Raw genomic sequence first — 22,370 nt, 5'->3', positions numbered from 1 at the left:
CTAGTGTTTTAATAATGAAAATCACTATTAAGAGCAAAAAGGTGACGATTTTTGCGAACGTATATTAAATTTTTATAAATGTACTGACAATGAACAGTCACAATATTTATTTCTTTAAATTTTTCAGTGAGAGACTGTCTATTACCAAGCTGATATATAGCACGAATAGCTCTCTTTTGCAGAGCAAACACTATATCAATGTCAGCAGCATGACCCATAGTAAAATACCGTACGTCATGATGCTGTGAAAATAACTGAAGTACACTACTATAGCTATAGCAACATTCTTGTTCTCTCTAATCTTTATAACGGCATATGCCGCAGAGCTGAGTTTATCTGCTGGATGGGCAATATATGGACCCCACTGAAGCTTTTTATCTAACGTGATATCCGAGAAGACCTTAGTGTACACAAGTTCCAATCTCTAGTCATTTATAAGTACGTTGGTTTGCACCTCCGCTGTGTTTGGTGTAATGAACCGTAAACACTTTGTTTTTTTACTGTTTAAGTGCAGATTATTCGTCTGAAACCAACGCACTATCTTTGAGAGTGCATAAGAAAGTCCACATTCAAGAAATATAAAAATTTAAAAAAAAAATCTTAAAGCATTATAAATTTAGGTGTTCCGCTATCGATCAATGTGTTCCTAACATAATCTCTCTGGAAAAACGTCGTAAGGTAAGAGACCAAACATTTCTGCCAAGATAACTTCATAATTTAATTGACTCTCCAATAAGAAGAAGTTCTTATTTGCCTTAAATTCTGATATCCAAGGCAATCTTCGCAAATTAAATCTTTATTTAACTTACATACTACACACACTCAAAATGCACTAAACGCTTTTTTTCATCATTCTTGTGTATTATACAACAAATAATACTGTTCAATTGATTACTTTTCATGTTCGTTACAGAAGTTGAACAAATTAAGTAAATGTCTTAGTTTAAATTATTCTTATTTGTATTAAATTATATTGTCTTCTTGTTAATTAAATTTTTTGAGTAATTATTACTTAAATCATTCTTAATTATTTTATTTAATTGTGGAAACTTTAATTGTTCAATGATTTATATTTTATGTTTTGCTTTTAAGTTGTAGGTACTGTTGGTTTACCAAAATAAATAAAATTATTAATTGTAACTAATAACGAAGAACAAACATTAGAAGAACTTTCATTAACAGATGATATAATATCACGTGAATGAAAATCTTTCTTTTTTAACGAAATAGGATTCCGCTCATAAATAAACCAAACAACATGACAAGAAACATTTCAGCTGATTGAATCATATCAAAACACAAGTCAGTATATTACTTAAATACTGAAATTTCTGAAAGGCGACATCTAGAGGAAGTTCCCCACATATCTATCATAGCACCGGGCAGTCTGTGTGTGCTACTGAAAATAAGGTTGGTATGGTTCAGCATTTCAGTCAGACCAGTTAGTTTACATGAATGCCCTCAGATGTCAGGATCACATTGTTGGCTTTTTTACGAGGCGCTATAAGAATTTATTGCAAACTAGTGAGTATGTGTTGCCTAGAATTTTTCAGTATCGCTTCTCGGCCTTTTGGCTAAGATCAAAGTGTAGTATCTGTTCTTTTCAGCTTAATATCTGAAAGTTCCCGCATTGCGGGACCAGTATATTAAACTGATTTTTGTAAAATGACGGGGTGTTAGGGGCTCGCTCCACTCCTGTCACGGGTCGGCCCGGCATTGCAGTGCCGCCGGGATTGGCCCATATAATAAATTAAAATATCATGTTTTATACGACTATTCCGTTACTTAAATTAATAACTTTCTAACTAATAACTAATGTAAATGTAATCTTTTGTAAATGTGAAAGTGTAATAAATAATTTTAAGTTATTAAAAATATTATATTAAGTGATAATTATTAATAATTGGTGATCATCAATCATTAATATGTACTATAATTATATATTAACCTAAAAAGGCTATTACAATCTATACACGAAGAAAGTAGTAATGGATAGTGTCCATGGAAAGTAGTGGGGTCCTTTTTTGTTTACTGTACAGCTGTCAAACGCGGACTTTTACAAAAAAATAAAATAAACAGAAAATTGCGAGCATTGCACAAAAGAAAGAAAGATTCACAAAGTAAGAAGCGACAAGATAAAACACCAAGATCACTGATGCAATTGCACGGATACTGACAGGAGGTGAACTACAGAAATTGCTCGTTGCAAAAGTGGACATCAGGAAAACAAAATGTAGGAAGACCAATAACTTGGGTAGACTGATGATTTTTATTATATATAATCCCTTATATAATTCTCACAGTCTTCCTTTATTTATTTACGGTGTGTGTGGATGATACAGGTACTGTACTCAATAACTTTTGTTTTGTATTAATTAACATTTACTTTTTTGACTTACTCGTGTAAGGCATTGACTATTTGACATTTGAGTATGTTAGCAGCATCACTTTTCATATTATATTGAAATTGAAATGATTTGTAAATCGATGAAAATATAAATCATGAATTAAAAGAGTTGCAGTGAGTTTCTTGCTATTTCTTCTCATGAGCTCAACTCTTTACGAAGTCGCAGTAGATTCAATAAGAATTTTTTTTTGACATCCACAACTATCATTTCCGTGACCTACATGAATAAAGTGATTTTGATTTGATTTGACATAGTCACAGGACACAATCAGTAGGAAAATAATGAATGTAGAAAGCTCTTGACAGACAGCTGTGGATGATTGGAGACGGCCATCACCCAATCTAGTACATATCTCAAAAATCCCAAAAAATATCAATTAAATTACGTTACCTTAATTAAGCAAATATATTCTAAAAAAACTAACAACATCTGAAACGTACAATTATAGAGATTTGGAATAAAAACACCACTAAAATAATCTTAGAATAGTATACGTCTCGACAGAGCCTCTTGCTGTGAGGCAACGCATGACAACAGGCCAGGTACATTACTTTAGTGTGCATGTCAGCTACGTCTCACACTGTGATAAGACAGTGACCTAGTTTAAGAGTGCGTGCGTTGCTGAAAATAGAGGCTTACAGTTCCACACAATTTTATACGACGCTTCCACAGCTTTTGAGTGTATTTAGAGGTATTAATTATCTAAGTTAACAACATCTGAAACATGCTTAGGTTAAGAATTATACAACTAGATACCGCACTACCTAAGAGCAATAGCTTTTTTATTACGGCAACATTATATTGTAATGTGTATTGGCTATTTGTAAAGTTTGCTTGCGTGCGTGGCATCTTCACACTCAATGGCATCTTTCAAATTGTGTAACATACGCTTCGTGTAATTATTCTTCATTAAAATTAATAAAATACAATATATTTTCAGATGATATGTGATCCCAGTGTCTTTCTTATTTCTTGTAGTATTATTTTTACAAAATCTTACTACGCAACCTGGCATTTTAGTATTTATTAGGCCTAGACCGCACCACGGTTAAACCACAGCGGTTTTTAACCGTGTGATTTTATGAAACAAGAAAATGAATACAAGCGCCGCATAATTTGTCATTAACTTTGTGGGTAATCGAGCGGTTTTTTGCCTAGTGTTCGGCCGACACGAAGAATTGTCGTGTTCACGCGCTATTGAAATAATTTCGTCAACCGAGTTGGAGTCACTTTCAAACGCAGAGCACCAAAGTTTATCCCAGAATCCCAATATTCAGTCCACGAAGGTGATGTAGGTCGCACGTTGTGCAAAATTTTATTGAAGCAGCCTTCTGACATCCTGAAAAATCTATCTGGGTTTCTCTTAAAATTTTATTGTATGCAATATTTGCAAAATTTTCATTGACGTCTTTTTTCTGATTTTTAGTATCTAACCAAATAAAGCTCTTTTGAAATCCATCTTTAAACTGTGAAAATCGCGGTCGGTTTGGCGTTTTATAATCGTGGTGTGTGCGTCTCGAGCGGTTTCGCAGTTAACTACACTCGGGAAAAAACCGTAGCCGTAGTGGCCTAAGCCTTTGCAAAGTTTAACAGAACATGTGGCACATTGCTCGAGACTGGCTAGTAGACTAGTAGTATTATATGCCGCACTTTGCAAATACCAATACTTCATCTAAGCGCGGGTACATGTTAAAAAGATATGTAATAAAAAAAACAATAATATCATAATAAATAATTCGTCAGTTCTCTGACAGGCTTTTGTCAAATGTCATTTGATGTAAAGTTTAACAAAGAGTTTTTATAAATATCTTTATCGTGGTATATCTTTTTGATATTTTCGAAAATCAGCTAGTCTAGTTTGAGTTTGTATGAGTGGCGAACACAATAGTTAAATTCTGGACGTGGTGTTACTAGGACCCAATCAGGACTAGCCAAATAGCCACCCTCTGCAAATAATAATAATAATAGTAGTCTAGTTTTTTATCGCATAGCTGAAACGCTTAGATGCTGATTACAGGCTGTTCCAACAACGATAGAATGACATTATCAACTGAATGAAAAATCAGCCGATGAAATACATAAGCTCCAATCAAACTTGATAATTGCAGGTCATCTGGAAGATTTTTTTTTTAATAATATTTATTTAAAATACAATATAGTTATAGCTTACAATATAATAACACACACTTAAACTTTAGGAAGCTTATCTTAACTGTGAAGCCGCTTAAAATTAAATTACATAATATTTAAAAAGAAAAGAACAATTATTTTCAATTAATACAGTTATTACAAGATGTTATTTTAAACAAAGTAGTATAGAAATCAATAAAATGCAAAATAAAAAATAATTATCAACTAAATGTTAGTAATTACAAATTAGTTGTCTACTTAGCTTACCGCAGCTAAGATTATATTAATGAAGGATTTTGTAAAAAGCACTTTTTTAACGATGACTTATATTTATTTTTATTTATATATATAATTTTTGAATCTCTAAGGGAGTCTCGTTTAAGTATAGAGGAGTTGGTGCCCCGGGCCTGAAGTGAATAACTCTTTGATAAGCGCCCGTACCAACGGACCGCATGAACGAAATCCCATGTCTCCACCGATCCAAAGACCTATTACCAAGTAAAGATTTGTGATAATTATTAATGTTCTGAATATAAATAAAACTGAATTGAAGTAAAGACTATCAAAATAACAGCTTTCTACTAAACGAAAATTTCAAAATTATAATTATATTCGATGGTTTTTTCAATTCTACGACCCATTATCATTCCTCAACAGCATGGTTTCATTAACAATAGATCTGTGGAGTTCAACTTATGTTAGTTTGTTCATCAGGTAACTATTGCAATGGATCAAAGTTTCCAGGTGGACGTTGTGTATACCGATGATTCTAAATATTTTGATAAAATCTGTCATCTTATATTAATTCGAAAAATTCAAGAACTCGGTATACATGGCGACCTCCTCCGCTGGCTTACTTCAAACCTCGGGACTATAGCCAGAGAGATTACAATTGAAGGAGAAATTGAAACAAGAGAAACGGCTATCTCAGAAGTCTGAAGATAAATAAGGGAACTACGTGAATGAATTTTTCGATGATGATTTTGTGTTAGAAGATTGTGTGTGTTTAAGTTACAGGTTACTTCTACTAAAAGCTCTGCGTTCTACTAAAGGCTCTACGATCGTGCCTGCTACTTCTGGTGTTCCTCAAGGATCTCATCTTGGACCCCTTCTATTTCATCTAAACATTAGTGACATCATTGCAGTATTTAAACATTCTTCAATTCTTCTCTATTCTGATGATATGAAGATATATAAAACAATACGTACGTAATCCTTCTGATTGTAACTAAATACCGGATACTTTGAATGAATTGTGTAAATATTGCAATGATAATCTCTTACAGCTTAATATTAAAAAAAAGTTACGTCATATCATTTTCCCGCAAAAAATTAATATTAAATTCAAGTGCACTTTAAATGAGAATCTTGTTGGACGGGTTTTTTGGTTGAGAGATTTGGGCGTTCACCATGACTCTCTGTTACTCAACATTATAGATATGTGACTGCAAAAGCCTATCGAATGCTTGGTTTTGTTCTTAGAGTTAGTAAAGATTTTAAACATATTCGTACACCGAGCCGAATTCAAGTATAGATACTTGAATTCGGCTCGGTGAATTCTCATTGCAAAGTCCATATTCAAGAAATAGAGAAATTTCAAACATAATTATTAAAGCATTGAAAATTTAGGTGTTCCGCTATCGATCAATTTGTTACTTATTTATCTAATCTCTCTGGAAAAACGTCGTAAGGTAAAAGACCAAACATTTCTGCTAAGATTACTTCATAATTTAATTGACTCTCCAATAAGAAGAAGTTCTTATTTGCCTTAAATTCTGATATCCACGACAATCTTCGCAAATTAAATCTTTATTTAACTTACATACTACACGCACTCAATATGCACTAAACGCTTTTATTCATCATTCTTGTATATTATACAACAAATAATACTGTTCAATTGATTACTTTTCATGTTCGTTACAGAAGTTGAACAAATTAAGTAAATGTCTTAGTTTAAATTATTCTTATTTGTGTTAAATTATATTGTCTTCTTGTTAACTAAATTTTTTAAGTAATTATGACTTAAATCATTCTTAATTATTTTATTTTATTGTGGAAACTTTTATTGTTCAATGATTTATATTTTATGTTTTGCTTTTAAGTGTATTAAGTTGTAGGTACTGTTGGTTTACAAAAATAAATAAAATTATTAATTGTAACTAATAACGAAGAACAAACATAGAAGAACTTTCATTAACAGATGATATAATATCACATGTATAAAAATCTTTCTTTTTTTTATCGAAATAGGAATCCGCTCATAAATAAACCAAACAACATGACAAGAAACATTTCAGCTGATTGAATCATATCAAAACACAAGTCAGTATATTACTTAAAAACTGAAATTTTTGAAAGGCGACATCTAGAGGAAGTTCCCCACATATCTATCATAGCACCGGGCAGTCTGTGTGTGCTACTGAAAATAAGGTTGGTATGGTTCAGCATTTCAGTCAGGCCAGTTAGTTTACATGAATGCCCTCAGATGTCAGGATTACATTGTTGGCGTTTTTACTAGGCGCTATATGAATTTATTGCAAACTAGTGAGTATGTGTTGCCTAGAATTTTTCAGTATCGCTTCTCGGCCTTTTGGCTAAGATCAAAGTGTAGTATCTGTTCTTTTCAGCTTAATATCTGAAAGTTCCCGCATTGCGGGACCAGTATATTAAACTGATTTTTGTAAAATGACGGGGTGTTAGGGGCTCGCCCCACTCCTGTCACGGGTCGGCCCGGCATTGCAGTGCCGCCGGGATTGGCCCATATAATAAATTAAAATATCATGTTTTATACGAGTATTCCGTTACTTAAATTAATAACTTTCTAACTAATAACTAATGTAAATGTAATCTTTTGTAAATGTGAAAGTGTAATAAATAATTTTAAGTTATTAAAAATATTATATTAAGTGATAATTATTAATAATTGGTGATCATCAATCATTAATATGTACTATAATTATATATTAACCTAAAAAGGCTATTACAATCTATACACGAAGAAAGTAGTAATGGATAGTGTCCATGGAAAGTAGTAGGGTCCTTTTTTGTTTACTGTACAGCTGTCAAACGCGGACTTTTACAAAAAAAAAATAAACAGAAAATTGTGAGCATTGCACAAAAGAATGAAAGATTCACAAAGTAAGAAGCGACAAGATAAGAAAAAACACCAAGATCACTGATGCAATTGCACGGATACTGACAGGAGGTGAACTACAGAAATTGCTCGTTGCAAAAGTGGACATCAGGAAAACAAAATGTAGGAAGACCAATAACTTGGGTAGACTGATGATTCTTATTATATATAATCCCTTATAAAATTCTCACAGTCTTCCTTTATTTATTTACGGTGTGTGTGGATGATACAGGTACTGTACTCAATAACTTTTGTTTTGTATTAATTTACATTTACTTTTTTGACTTACTCGTGTAAGGCATTGACTATTTGACATTTGAGTATGTTAGCAGCATCACTTTTCATATTATATTGAAATTGAAATGATTTGTAAATCGATGAAACTATAAATCCTGAATTAAAAGAGAGGCAATGAGTTTCTAGCTACTTCTTCTCATTAGCTCAACGCTTTACGAAGTCGCAGTAGATTCAATAAGATTTTTTTTTTGACATTCACAAGTATCATTTCCGTGACCTACATGAATAAAGTAATTTTGATTTAATCTGACATAGTCACAGGACACAATCAGTAGGAAAATAATGAATGTAGAAAGCTCTTGACAGACAGCTGTGGATGATTGGAGACGGCCATCACCCAATCTAGTACATATCTCAAGAATCCCAAAAAATATCAATTAAATTAACAACCTTAATTAAGCTTATTAATATATACTAAAAAAGACTAACAACATCTGAAGCGTACAATTATAGAGATTTGGAATAAAAACATCACTAAAATAATCTCAGAAAAGTATACGTCTCGATAGAGTCTCTTGCTGTGAGGCAACGCATGACAACAGGCCAAGTTCATTACTTTAGTGTGCATGTCAGCTACGTCTTACTCTTATGATAAGTCAGTGACCTAGTTTTAGAGTGCGTTTGTTGCTGAAAATAGAGGCTTACAGTTCCACGCTATTTTATTCTACGCTTTCATAGCTTTTGAGTGTATTTAGACGTACGTAAGTTAACAACATCTGAAACGTCCATGCTTATAATTAATTGTTAAGGATTGGTCAACTAGATACCGCACTACCTAAGAGCAATAGCTTTTTTATTACGGCAACTTTATATTGTATTGTGTATTGGCTTTTTGTAAAGTTTGCTTGCGTGCGTGGCATCTTCACACTCAATGGCATCTTTCAAATTTTGTAACATACGCTTTGTGTTATTTTACATTAAAATTAATAAAATACAATATATTTTCTGATGATATGTGATCCCAGTGTCTTTCTTATTTCTTGTAGTATTATTTTTACAAAATCTTACTACGCAACCCGGCATTTTAGGTTCAATTATTTGGCCTAGACTGCACCACGGTTAAACCACAGCGGCTTTTAACCGAGTTTGTGAAACCAGAAAATGAATACAAGCGCCGCAAAATTTGTCATTAACTTAGTGGGTAATCGAGCGGTTTTTTGCCTAGTGTTCGGCCGACACGAAGAATTGTCGTGTTCACGCGCTATTGAAATAATTTCGTCAACCGAGTTGGAGTCACTTTCAAACGCAGAGTACCAAAGTTTATCCCAGAATCCCAATATTCAATCCACGAAGGTGATGTAGTCGCACGTTGTGCAAAATTTAATTGAAGCAGCTTACTGACATCGGATAGTAATTGAAAAATATATCTGGGTTTCTCTTAAAATTTTATATTTCTTATGAAAGAGACCACTACTGACTACTCAACAGCTAGTTTGTAGATGGACCCAATATTTGCAAAATTTTCGTTGACATCTTTTTTTTATCTTCAAACTGTGAAAATCACGGTCGGTTTCGCGTTTTATATTTATCTCGTGGTGTGTGCCATAGAAATTTTAATAATATTAAGATTTCTATGGGTTTCGCGGTTAACCACACTCGCGAAAAAACCATAGCCGTAGCGGCCTAAGCCTTAGCAAAGTTTAACAGAACATGTGGCACGCCGACGTAACATTGTTCAAGACTGGCTCGAGTACGCCTACTTGGGAGTAGTATATATATATGCCGCACTTTGCAAATACGCCTGCGGTATTTTGGAGCGCAGCGGACACCAATTCTTAATCTTAAGCGTCATGATTAAAAGATATGTAATAAAAAATAATAATATTATAATAAATAATTCGTCAGTTCTCTGACAGGCTTTTGTCAAATGTCGTTTGATGTAAAGCTTAACAAAGAGTTTTTAAAAATATCTTTATCGTGGTATATCTTTTTGATATTTTCGGAGATCAGCTAGTCTAGTTTGAGTTTGTATGAGTGGCGAACACAATAGTTACATTCTGGACGTGGTGTTACTAGGACCCAATCAGGACTAGCCATATAGCCACCCTCTGCAAATAATAATGATAGTAGTCTTGTTTTTTATCGCATAGCTGAACCGCTTAGATGCTGATTACAGGCTGTTCCAACAACGATAGAATGACATTATCAACTGAATGAAAAATCAGCCGATGAAATACATAAGCTCCAATCAAACTTGATAATTGCAGGTCATCTGGAAGATTTTTTTTTAATAATATTTATTTAAAATACAATATAGTTATAGCTTTCAATATAATAACACACACTTAAACTTTAGGAAGCTTATCTGTGTGTGACTGTTAAGCCGCTTAAAATTAAATTACATAATATTTAAAAGAAAAGAACAATTATTTTCAATTAATACAGTTATTACAAGATGTTATTTTAAACAAAGTAGTATAGAAATCAATAAAATGCAAAATAAAATATAATTATCAACTAAATGTTAGTAATTACAAATTAGTTGTCTACTTAGCTTACCGCAGATAAGATTATATTAATGAAGGATTTTGTAAAAAGCACTTTTTTAACGATGACTTTTATTTATTTTTATTTATATATATAATTTTTGAATCTCTAAGGGAGTCTCGTTTAAGTATAGAGGAGTTGGTGCCCCCGGCCCTGAAGTGAATAACTCTTTCATAAGCGCCCGTACCAACGGACCGCGTGAACGAAATCCCATGTCTCCACCGATCCAAAGACCCATTACCAAGTAAAGATCAGTGATAATTATTAATGTTCTGAATATAAATAAAACTGAATTGAAGTAAAGACTATCAAAATAAACAGCTTTCTACTAAACGAATATTTCAACATTATAATTATATTCGATGGTTTTTTCAATTCTACGACCCATTATCATTTCTCAACAGCATGGTTTCATTAACAATAGATCTGTGGAGTTCAACTTATGTTAGTTTGTTCATCAGGTAACTATTGCAATGGATCAAGGTTTCCAGGTGGACGTTGTGTATACCGATGATTCTAAAATTTTGATAAAATCTGTCATCTAATATTAATTCGAAAAATTCAAGAACTCCGTATACATGGCGACCTCCTCCGCTGGCTTACTTCAAACCTCGGGACTAAAGCCAGGCGGTTACAATTGAAGGAGAAATTGAAACAAGAGAAACGGCTATCTCAGAAGTCTGAAGATAAATAAGGGAACTACGTGAATGAATTTTTCGATGATGATTTTGTGTTAGAAGATTGTGTGTGTTTAAGTTACAGGTTACTTCTACTAAAAGCTCTGCGTTTTACTAAAGGCTCTACGATCGTGCCTGCTACTTCTGGTGTTCCTCAAGGATCTCATCTTGGACCCCTTTTATTTCATCTAAACATTAGTGACATCATTGCAGTATTTAAACATTCTTCAATTCTTTTCTATTCTGATGATATGAAGATATATAAAACAATACGTACGTAATCATTCTGATTGTAACTAAATACCGGATACTTTGAATGAATTGTGTAAATATTGCAATGATAATCTCTTACAGCTTAATATTAAAAAAAAGTTACGTCATATAATTTTCCCGCAAAAAATTAATATTAAATTCAAGTGCACTTTAAATGAGAATCTTGTTGGACGGGTTTTATGGTTGAGAGATTTGGGCGTTCACCATGATTCTCTGTTACTCAACACTATAGATATGTGACTGCAAAAGCCTATCAAATGCTTGGTTTTGTTCTTAGAGTTAGTAAAGATTTCAAGTATAGATACTTGAATTCGGCTCGGTGAAATCTCATTGCAAAGTCCATATTCAAGAAATAGAGAAATTTCAAACATAATTATTAAAGCATTGAAAATTTTGGTGTTCCGCTATCGATCAATTTGGTACTTATTTATCTAATCTCTCTGGAAAAACGTCGTAAGGTAAAAGACCAAACATTCCTGCTAAGATTACTTCATAATTTAATTGACTCTCCAATAAGAAGAAGTTCTTCTTTGCCTTAAATTCTAATATCCACGACAATCTTCGCAAATTAAATCTTTATTTAACTTACATACTACACGCACTCAATATGCACTAAACGCTTTTATTCATTATTCTTGTGTATTATACAACAAATAATACTGTTCAATTGATTACTTTTCATGTTCGTAACAGAAGTTGAACAAATTAAGTAAATGTCTTAGCATAAATTATTCTTATTTGTATTAAATTATATTGTCTTCTTGTTAACTAAATTTTTTAAGTAATTATTACTTAAATCATTCTTAATTATTTTATTTTATTGTGGAAACTTTTATTGTTCAATGATTTATATTTTATGTTTTGCTTTTAAGTGTATTAAGTTGTAGGTTTACAAAAATAAATAAAATTATTAATTGTAACTAATAACGAAGAACAAACATAAGAAGAACTTTCATTAACAGATGATATAATATCACGTGAATAAAAATCTTTCTTTTTTAACGAAATAGGAATCCGCTCATAAATAAACCAAACAACATGACAAGAAACATTTCAGCTGATTGAATCATATCAAAACACAAGTCAGTATATTACTTAAATACTGAAATTTCTGAAAGGCGACATCTAGAGGAAGTTCCCCACATATCTATCATAGCACCGGGCAGTCTGTGTGTGCTACTGAAAATAAGGTTGGTATGGTTCAGCATTTCAGTCAGGCCAGTTAGTTTACATGAATGCCCTCAGATGTCAGGATTACATTGTTGGCGTTTTTACTAGGCGCTATATGAATTTATTGCAAACTAGTGAGTATGTGTTGCCTAGAATTTTTCAGTATCGCTGATCGAGGAGAAGAGGAAGCTGCGAAGGCAATGGCAAAACCTGCGGTGCCCGACCATGAAGACGCGGCTGAACGCTCTGGCTGCCAAGATCTCAGACGCACTGGAGACAGTTGCAGACGAATCCTGGCACTCCGCCATTGAGCGAGCCGGTGACGACTGGTCTGGCATGCACCGCCTATGCCGCCAACTCTCCGGGAAGCCCTCCCCGATTAGACCCCTCATGGCCAGTGACGGAACCCCACGTTACCGAGCTGAGGATCGAGCGGAGATATTTGCGGACTACCTGGAGACGCAGTTTACACCCAACCCGACCGCAGATGTGCAGCACGTAGAGACCATCGAGCGACATGTGAAGAACTACTTCGAGTCGCCGATAGTACCGACAGAAGACCCCGTCGTGTTCTCCCCCGGACAAGTCCAAAGGATGATTCGGCGAACTAGACTGCGCAAAGCACCCGGCCCTGATCGAGTCACCAACGAAGCCCTGCGTCACCTACCTCCGCGAGCAATCGCGACTCTGACGCGGCTCTTCAACGGAATCCTCCGTACCGGACACTTTCCATCATCGTGGAAGCTCGGCCGAGTCATCCTGATTCCCAAGCAAGGCAAGAACATCATGCTGCCTGGGAGTTACCGTCCCATCACTCTTCTATCCACCACCTCGAAAGTCTTCGAGAAGCTACTGTTGCTGCACATCACGCCGCATCTTCAGCCACGCGACGAACAGTTCGGTTTCCGTGCCGAACACTCCACCACTTTACAAGTGACGAGGGTACTGCACCATCTCGCTACCGCCTTCAACAAGCGAGAGCAGTCTGTTGCAGTATTCCTCGATATGGAGAAGGCGTTCGATCGCGTCTGGCACGCCGGCCTCGTGTACAAGCTGTCCACGTCTACTACTCCCCGCCGAGTAGTTAAGACTGTGGCCACCTTTTTGGAAGACAGACGTTTTCAAGTGGCGGTTGAAGACGCTCTGTCCACGGAGCGCCCCATCCGAGCTGGTGTGCCCCAGGGAAGCTGCCTGTCGCCCGTCTGCTACAGCAGATACACGGACGACATTCCAGTCGCCGACGGCGCCATTTTAGCGCTGTATGCTGACGACGCGGCGTTCATTACCACCTCGCTGAATGCCCCGCATGCAGCGCTGAAGATGCAGCGAGCACTGGACGCGATTCCCACCTGGCTGAAGGACTGGAGACTCAAGGTCAATGTGGCGAAGACTCAGGCGATTTCCATCGGGCGGGTGCGCCTATTGCCGCCCCCGGTGTCACTCATGGGCGAGACCGTCGTATGGTCCCCGAAGGCCAAATACCTCGGCGTGACCATCGACAGGACACTCTCGATGCGGCCCCATGTTAAGAACGTGGTTGCCCAGACGCGCGCCGCACGGAACGTTCTCCGACCCGTGCTGGCGTCCCACCTGCCTCTCCGTACGAAGTTGTGCGTATACAAGGCGTACGTTCGCACGCGACTCACCTACGCTGCCCCCGCCTGGTTTGCGCTGACAAGCGAGACGGGTCGCAAGTCGCTGCGAGTGCAGCAGTCGCTGACGCTCCGCACCATCTCCGGAGCACCACGCTTCGTACGAAATCAGGTCATCTCCAGAAACCTGCGCATGGAGAGCCTGGACGACTTCGTTCGTCGCCTGAGCACCTCTATGTTCGCGCGCGCCGATGGAGCGCGATCCCAGCATTTGCGTGGCATCGCGCCATACCATCGACGACCGCCGGACAGAAGAGGACTGCCACGTGACCTAGTCTCCTAGGACACGACTGCTTCCTCGCCGCTGGCTGATGGGCGCTCACCGGTACACTACCGGCGGGCTCGACCTCGCTGAGCGGCGGGCGCAAGCTAACCGGCTGCAGTCCGCAGATCGCTCGCGACACTACGCGGGCTTGATCGCACTGTAGCAAGATACCACCGGACATGACACCACGGACCAACCGGTCCCACCCAGTGCCCCGTCTGTAGTTGCAGGCGGCGTTTATACTACTGAAAGGGGCCATCGCCCCGAACAGTTACCCCGAGGCCCGTAAGGACCTACGCGGAAGACCCACCAGAGTTTCAGTATCGCTTCTCGGCCTTTTGGCTAAGATCAAAGTGTAGTATCTGTTCTTTTCAGCTTAATATCTGAAAGTTCCCGCATTGCGGGACCAGTATATTAAACTGATTTTTGTAAAATGACGGGGTGTTAGGGGCTCGCTCCACTCCTGTCACGGGTTGGCCCGGCATTGCAGTGCCGCCGGGATTGGCCCATATAATAAATTAAAATATCATAATATTGGACATTTAATACATATTGTTATAGTACATCATACTATCATAGTAATTCGCCAAATATGTAGTTGGTTTTGTTATATGGAGTGAAATTAAAAAAAAAATTTGCAATTACATGAGTGAATGACGTTTTTTGATGTATTTGAATTAGAATACAAGATATATGGCTCACATTTTTAATTTATAAAAAAAATATCAACAGTGATCATCAATTATATCAGAATATATACTATACAATTCAGGTCACTTGAAATATATATTATTAGAGAGAAGACACATAGTTCACACATCATATTATACTACTAAGCTAATAATTAATTTAAAAAAATATCTATCATTATAATCTTACTCATAATTGCCTGTACTCGACGTAGAAGGGTTATTTTAAATATTGAAAAGCTTAATTACGTTCGTACAAGAAAACTATCTTTATATTTACGTATTGTCGAATGGAGTTGAAGAAACTTAGAATGCGAAGTTACCAATCTTTCCTGCCTACTAGTCACCTGGCTATAAAATAAAGCGGCGAAATAATATTGAAACGCAATCTGTGTTATTCATAACTTTTATGTAGTATAATTAATAATTTCATATAATAAACTCAAATTTATATAAACAAAATGATAGAGGTTTTCATTTCTATAACGGAATTATAACTGCATTGATAATTTATACGTCTAGATAGAGTCTCTTGCTGTTAGTAAACAACTTAATTAATGGAGCGAATATAAAACAATCATTAACAATAAATCTGTATGGCCCCGCCGACTCTATAAATGTACTAAAACTACTTAAACAAATTAATCATTTTAATATTATTTTCTACAATATTAATTAAGACTTAATAAATCGTAGGAATTTAGATTTTTTAGGCCCTAGTAGAACATACCTATGCGCCTCGCACATATGCACAAATTAAGGCATGCTTAATATATATATATATATAATAATATAAAAAATTAAATATATTTACCGTTGTGTTTCTTGCATGCAGTGTATGTGGGTTGCTGCATCTATTATACTCAATTTAGTAATAAAAACTATTTGTAGAAAGATGAAGTTGTAAATCTTAAAAAACTCAACCTTTTCCGAGGTCGTGGTAAATAGTAAATAGCATAAATTTTTAGCATAAGCATTATTTCTTCGAAATAAATGAATACCGAATACGGTGATATTAATTTGATTTACGTCACAAGTTAGGCAGCACTACTACTGAAATTCCTCAGGACTACGAGAGAGTACGCTCATTTGTTGATTAATTATTCCATTTAGAAAAAAATTAACATAGATATTATTTTCACAAATAATTCTCGGATTCATCGCTGATAAATATATTAATAATATAATAAATAAATATTGTTAATCCATTATTAGAAGTTCTACAATAGTATTATTATAACCTAATTTAAGTTCTGTGGATTTTGTAATGATTTAAATAAATAACATACCGGTATGAAATATCTAGTCATGTGACAAATGTCAAGGGCCTCGAAACCGTAACGGATTGGATATCTGATCTACGTTCTTAAAGTGATCTCAATGTTCAAATAATGCTGCTACCCTTACCATAATTTGGGTTCCGTAGTCAGCTTACAGAACCTCACAGTTTAGTCATATACGCCTGTCTTTCTAGAATCAGGGAATATAAGTACTATAAAGATACAGAAATTTAAAGTAACATATCATATAAAATTTTATTGTTAAAAATAAAAGAATAGTGGCAAAAAAGAACTAAGGAATACTATTTCAGTTGTACATAAAATTTGCCGCTTAATAAAACACGTTTGAGAAATAATAAAATTGAATACTTGAACACAGAATTATAAATATATTATTAAAAAGATGGGCCTTAAGTTTTATTTTTGCTTTAAAATAACAATCAACATACATAGATATATACACGCATGTCTCCTAGAGGCTAGAGTAGACCCTGCCTAACATAAAATCTGACTGTCTTAAGACTTTTTATAACAAGAATATGAAAATCCGAATATAAATTAAAGAAGTAAGGAGAAATACTAAGATATTGACGAGATAAAAGCTTTTTAATTATTATGACTTTGATTTTCGATCCAATTGCATGAATCGTGGTCACGGCGGAACGCGAGTTCCGATGCAATTGGATCGAAATATCGGAATCAAATACATAAAATATATATCGTGAGTACCCGTCATAATAATTACAATGTTAAAGTTCCGTGATGATAAAAGTTTAAAAAGAGATAAAAGCTTAGCTTGTTGTATGCAATATTTATTGAGACAATTGGCATTTGATTCAGTATTTTAGAAGATATTCGATAAGGCATACGGTTAATTACAGTCATATTTCAATTGAGAACAACATCAATAAGAAATAGTTTAGAAATATATTTATTTACTATAGGGACATATTATTGTAATTCAACACGTCTTGGTAAATGTCATGAAACTACATTAGGTCCTAAATGTACCACTAGATGTCGCTCAACCTCTTCTAGACGACACATAAGAAGGTGCGGGCAGATGTAACACGTGTTGCTGCCTTATTAATAAATCCACTCTCCTTTATAATGTCAGAATAGGCCGTGTTGTGAAGACTGATCATGCTAAAGATCATATGTTACGAATAGAGCAATTCTGGATGTTCACAAATCAATCTTTGAGCATTGTTATAGGATTTGTCTTGTAGGTTTCATTTCACCTTCAATAGCTAATTCTGTTCCACCATTCTTTAGTGTTTCATATCTCGACCCAATGTGGTGAAACCCATCCAAGCACACATAGTGCGGTAGAATGTCCAGATTTTCATCAAAAATATTGGCATTCATATACCAGCATTTAATTGTCAAATAGGTACTTATTCCCCAATATTTATTAAATTTTATGGAAATAACTACGGATGAAACTCATATGTGCAAGCTATAATAAAACATTTAAGTTAGATCATAATATTGATATCTTTTCAAATTTTAACTTTTATAAAAAACAGGTGCCCTTGTCATTATAAAGCTTAAATAAAGATTAGTAATTATGTAATTAGTATTATATTCATTATTTTTATTTTTCTAATTTATTTTTAGCATTAGCTTTTTAGTTTAGTAACGATGTGCATACCTTTAATATAGATTTTTTTTATGAAAATAAGGGACGAGACGAGCAAGACGTTCAGCTGATGGTAATTGATACGCCCTGTATATTACAATGCAGTGCCGCTCAGGATTCTTGAAAAACTCCAAAAATTTCTGAGCGGCAATACAACTGCGCTCGTCACCTTGAAACATAAGATGTTAAGTCTTATTTGTCCAGTAAAATCACTAGCTACGGCGCCCTTCAGACCGAAACACAGTAATGCTTACAAATTACTGCTTCACAGCAGAAATAGGCGCCGTTGTGGTACCCATAATCTAGCCTGCCTCCTGTGCAAAGGAGCCTCCCACTGGTGAATATATTTATTTATTTATTATTTATTTTGATATGTAAATAGTAACACTTATCAATGTTTATCTAATTCCTTTAACTAAAATTATCTATCTAGTTTGTAAGCCTTAATAAATAAATAAATAGTAATACTAACTCTTATACTATAGTCCTTCTATAACAGCTTTGCCTTAAAGGTAGAGTATAAAGGAATAATTCAACTCCGGCCGCGATACGTCAATTATATTTACAATCCTTAAACCTTTTTATACGTGGAAAAAGTTTAAATGTGAAAGGATTTTATCTCTGATAATGGGAATGATTCAGCCTTCAATAGAGCAAAGGTATTATTCATCTACGTATTCTTGTAATACGGATTTATAAGAAGCTTTTTATATAAATATAAAGTAGATTGTCAATATCCATATCCACTTATGTTTATCTTATTGATGAACCGGGACACGGAATTCATCTATTCTATGGTTTCATGATTTATTTTAAATCAGGCTTTATTTATTGTATTAATACATTAAGATCTAATTAAGCTATTAATAATCATAATAAGCTATTAAAAGTGAAAAACCGCATTAGCCGCGTAAAATATGTAGCCTCACAGCTTAAATACTTAAAGCTGTACGGGATCGTATAAATCCTCGTATAATTAAGAAAAAACTGAAATCATACATATGGAGTGGGAGGCTCCTTTGCACAGGAAGCCGGCTAGATTATGGGTACCATAACGGCGCCTATTTCTGCCGTGAAGCAGTAATGTGTAAGCATTACTGTGTTTCGGTTTGTGTCTCAAGGTGACGAGCGCAATTGTAGTGCCGCTCAGAATTTTTGGATTTTTTGAGAATCCTGAGCGGCACTGCATTGTAATGGGCATGGCGTATCAATTACCATCAAACAAATAAATAAAAAAATAAAGTCACTTATAGTAAATATATATACATAATTTATTTAACTGGCATTAATGTTCTGTAGTTAATGCACCTACATTTAACTCTTTGTTAGCATATATTACAAATCCATGTGGTTTTCTGATGCTAGCTATAAGTATTTTCTTTTATAAACTTTAATATAAATATATAAATAAAGACCACCAGCGAATTCCACCTTCGCACGACACGCCACAAATTAGGATATCATCTCCACCATCTGGATGTGTGGCGGTAATCCAAACTGCGGTTTTCAAGAAGCTTTCTTTCACGTACTACTAAGCTGTGGAATGAGCTTCCTTAAGCGGTGTTTACGAGACGATACGACATGGGTACTATCAAAAAAAGCGCGTACACCTTCCTTAAAGGCCGGCCATGCTCCTGTTATTCCTTTGGTGTAGCAAGAGAATGTGGGCGGTGTTGATCACTTAACACCAGGTGACCTGTACTCTCGTTTGTCCTTCTTTTCTATAAAAAAAAACGAGTAAGTAGTCATTTATTGGAACAATAGGAACGACGGGTATACATCGGTAAATATTTTTTTATCTACGCTGCTGTCTTTCTTAATTAAATATATGGCGATAATTTTTCACTATGACTTTCTTTGTTTATTCGTATTTCTGTAATTTTTCACATCATTGCTGCACCCGTCTCTCAATATCTGGCGTGGTGCAAGCGTACGTAGCAATGTAATATATGTATATATAGTGGACAGTCACAACCACCGACAACCGAGACGTGGTAAATGGTTGTTACCAATTTGAATAAATCTTATTTGATATTACTGCTGTGGACTATACAAAGAAGCTTAAAACACTGTCATTATCATATCATTGTGTTTCAATGAATTTGAGATTGGTTTAGATTCTCAATTCAGTCCCTATATAGTTCTCCTGCCCACGTGTATGTTAGTGAATACCCACTAACGGCTGGACCGATTTTTAAAATTTCATACGTCTGTACAATGTATAATTTATAAAGTAATCCCGTCTTCTTGTTAATATTCATGTAAAATTTGAATTAAAGCTATTTAGTAGTTTTGCCTGGATATAGATATTGACAAATCGACAGAAATGATAAAAATTTACTTTTTTGGCTCCGGTATTGTTTGTAGGACTATTTGAAATAACATTCCTTTTCCAGTTTCTACTTTGTAACAATGTTATTATAATATGTATATTCGATGATAAAATTCTATAGGCGTTTATAATATAATGGTGCCACTGAGAATTTAGCCAATGTAGGGTCGGACATCCGATCAGATATGGTTTGAATCCAACCATTTACAGGCGGTTATTTTGTTAGATGATATCCACGATTATCATCAGGTTTGACTTCTCCGAAGATTTCATTCAGTATTCAACTGAGGAGTAGATCTTAAAGCACTGTTTGTGATTATAAAAATAAAAATAAATTTTTAAATTTTATTTGTTACAAAAGAAAATAAGTTAAAGAAGTAACTTACTTACTTTTGTAAAAGGAGGTCAAACGAGCGCACGGGTCACCTCGTGTTAAGTGATCACATTCTCTTGCAACACCAGAGGAATCGCAGGAGCGTTGCCAGCCTTTAAGGAAGGTGTACGTGCTTTTTTTGAAGGTACCCATGTCGTATCGTCACGGAAACACCGTACAATGAAGTTCATTCCACAGCTTTGTAGAACGTGGAAGAAAGCTCCTTGAAAACCGCACTGTGGAGGACCGCCACACATCCAGATGGTGGGGATGGTATCCAAGTCTACGCGACTTTCGTCGACACTCTGGCTCCTTCTCATCTCCAAGTTACGTCTGTTGGTCTCAATGAGTCATACATATATGTACCGTTTGGTGTCGAAACACTTGGCCCGTGGGGAGCAGAGGCGTGGAGAATGTTCTAAAACTATTTCCTCAATAAGGCTACTTGAAATCCAAGCGCTGGCAACTATTTCGGTCAACGGATCTGCCTTGCTATCCAACGCGGTAATGCTGCCAGTATTCTTGGTACGCTTTCACGTAATGACAGTTTTAATTTTATGTAGTCTTAGTATTGTAAATATAGATATAGATATGATTTTCTTTAGTGTCTTAGGAGTTTAATTGTGATGCCAGGTTAGTAGATTTTCGGTCTGAAGATAGATGTTTGTTGACGCTTTAAAAGTGTTTATATCTACAGATTATTTCGCACAGTGGCACAGTATTGTTATACTTATTAATTGAATTGGATTTACTTGACGTATCGAGAACAATCTAATATAATATGATAAAAAATTACCAAAATTTTATCTGTACCTTATTTTTGATGGTATGAAAACAAGCCATAATTTATTTGATAACCGAAGAGAACAAAGGGCGGATCACTGGTATTGCATTAAAACAAGAGTCATTCAACTGTTGAAAGAACCTGAACTCGATACCAAGAGATATGTTCCGTTCAGAGAAGACAAGGTTCCGCGAGAATAAGTTGCACACGACCACGACTGAGGCGCTGAGGAACCGCAAATACAGTTGCAGAAGAAACCTTGAAGAGGTACGAGGGTGACAAGCTAGCCTACGGACTGTGAAGAGGAGGCTTTCGAAGTCTGATATAACCTTACTGTTGGTATATCGTGTAGCTCGTCTTACACTGTGTATATCTATACTTATCTGTGTGTGGCAGGTGGCAGGATGATCCGGAGACTCGGTTTCAGATTCTTAAAAGTTATTGTGTGTATATATATGTATGGATATATACATATTTATTCATTTAAACCTTTATTTATTTATGGTGTATGTGGATGATGCAGCTACTGTACTCAATAACATTTGTATTAATTTACATTTACTTTTTTTGACTTACTCGTGTAAGACATTGACTGTTTGACGTTTGAGTGTGTTTGTTGCATCATTTTACATGTTATATTGTAATTGAAATGATTTGTAAATCAATGTAAATATAAATCTATACTAATATTATAAAGCTGCAGTGTTTGTTTGTTTGTTTGAACGCGCTAATCTCTGGTACTACTGGTCCGATTTGAATGATTCTTTCAGTGTTG

The 22,370-nt window shown here is 35.3% G+C and overlaps 3 non-coding genes across 3 annotated transcripts; all 3 read left to right on the top strand.

Moving 5' to 3' along the window:
- Window positions 1-1,554: 1,554 nt before the first annotated feature.
- On the top strand, window positions 1,555-1,747 carry LOC126970371 (U2 spliceosomal RNA). Its single transcript, XR_007730622.1, has one exon. It is a non-coding gene; the product is annotated as a U2 spliceosomal RNA (small nuclear RNA).
- Window positions 1,748-7,115: 5,368 nt separating this feature from the next.
- Window positions 7,116-7,308, top strand: LOC126970387 (U2 spliceosomal RNA). The gene has a single exon (XR_007730637.1). It is a non-coding gene; the product is annotated as a U2 spliceosomal RNA (small nuclear RNA).
- A 7,509-nt stretch (window positions 7,309-14,817) lies between these two features.
- LOC126970380 (U2 spliceosomal RNA) lies at window positions 14,818-15,010 on the top strand. Its single transcript, XR_007730630.1, has one exon. It is a non-coding gene; the product is annotated as a U2 spliceosomal RNA (small nuclear RNA).
- Window positions 15,011-22,370: the final 7,360 nt, after the last annotated feature.

Source organism: Leptidea sinapis, chromosome 20 (genome assembly GCF_905404315.1).
Source record: "Leptidea sinapis chromosome 20, ilLepSina1.1, whole genome shotgun sequence".
Lineage (NCBI taxonomy): Eukaryota > Metazoa > Arthropoda > Insecta > Lepidoptera > Pieridae > Leptidea > Leptidea sinapis.
The sequence above is the reverse complement of the archived record's forward strand: the minus strand, read 5'-3'. Positions and strand labels throughout refer to the sequence as shown.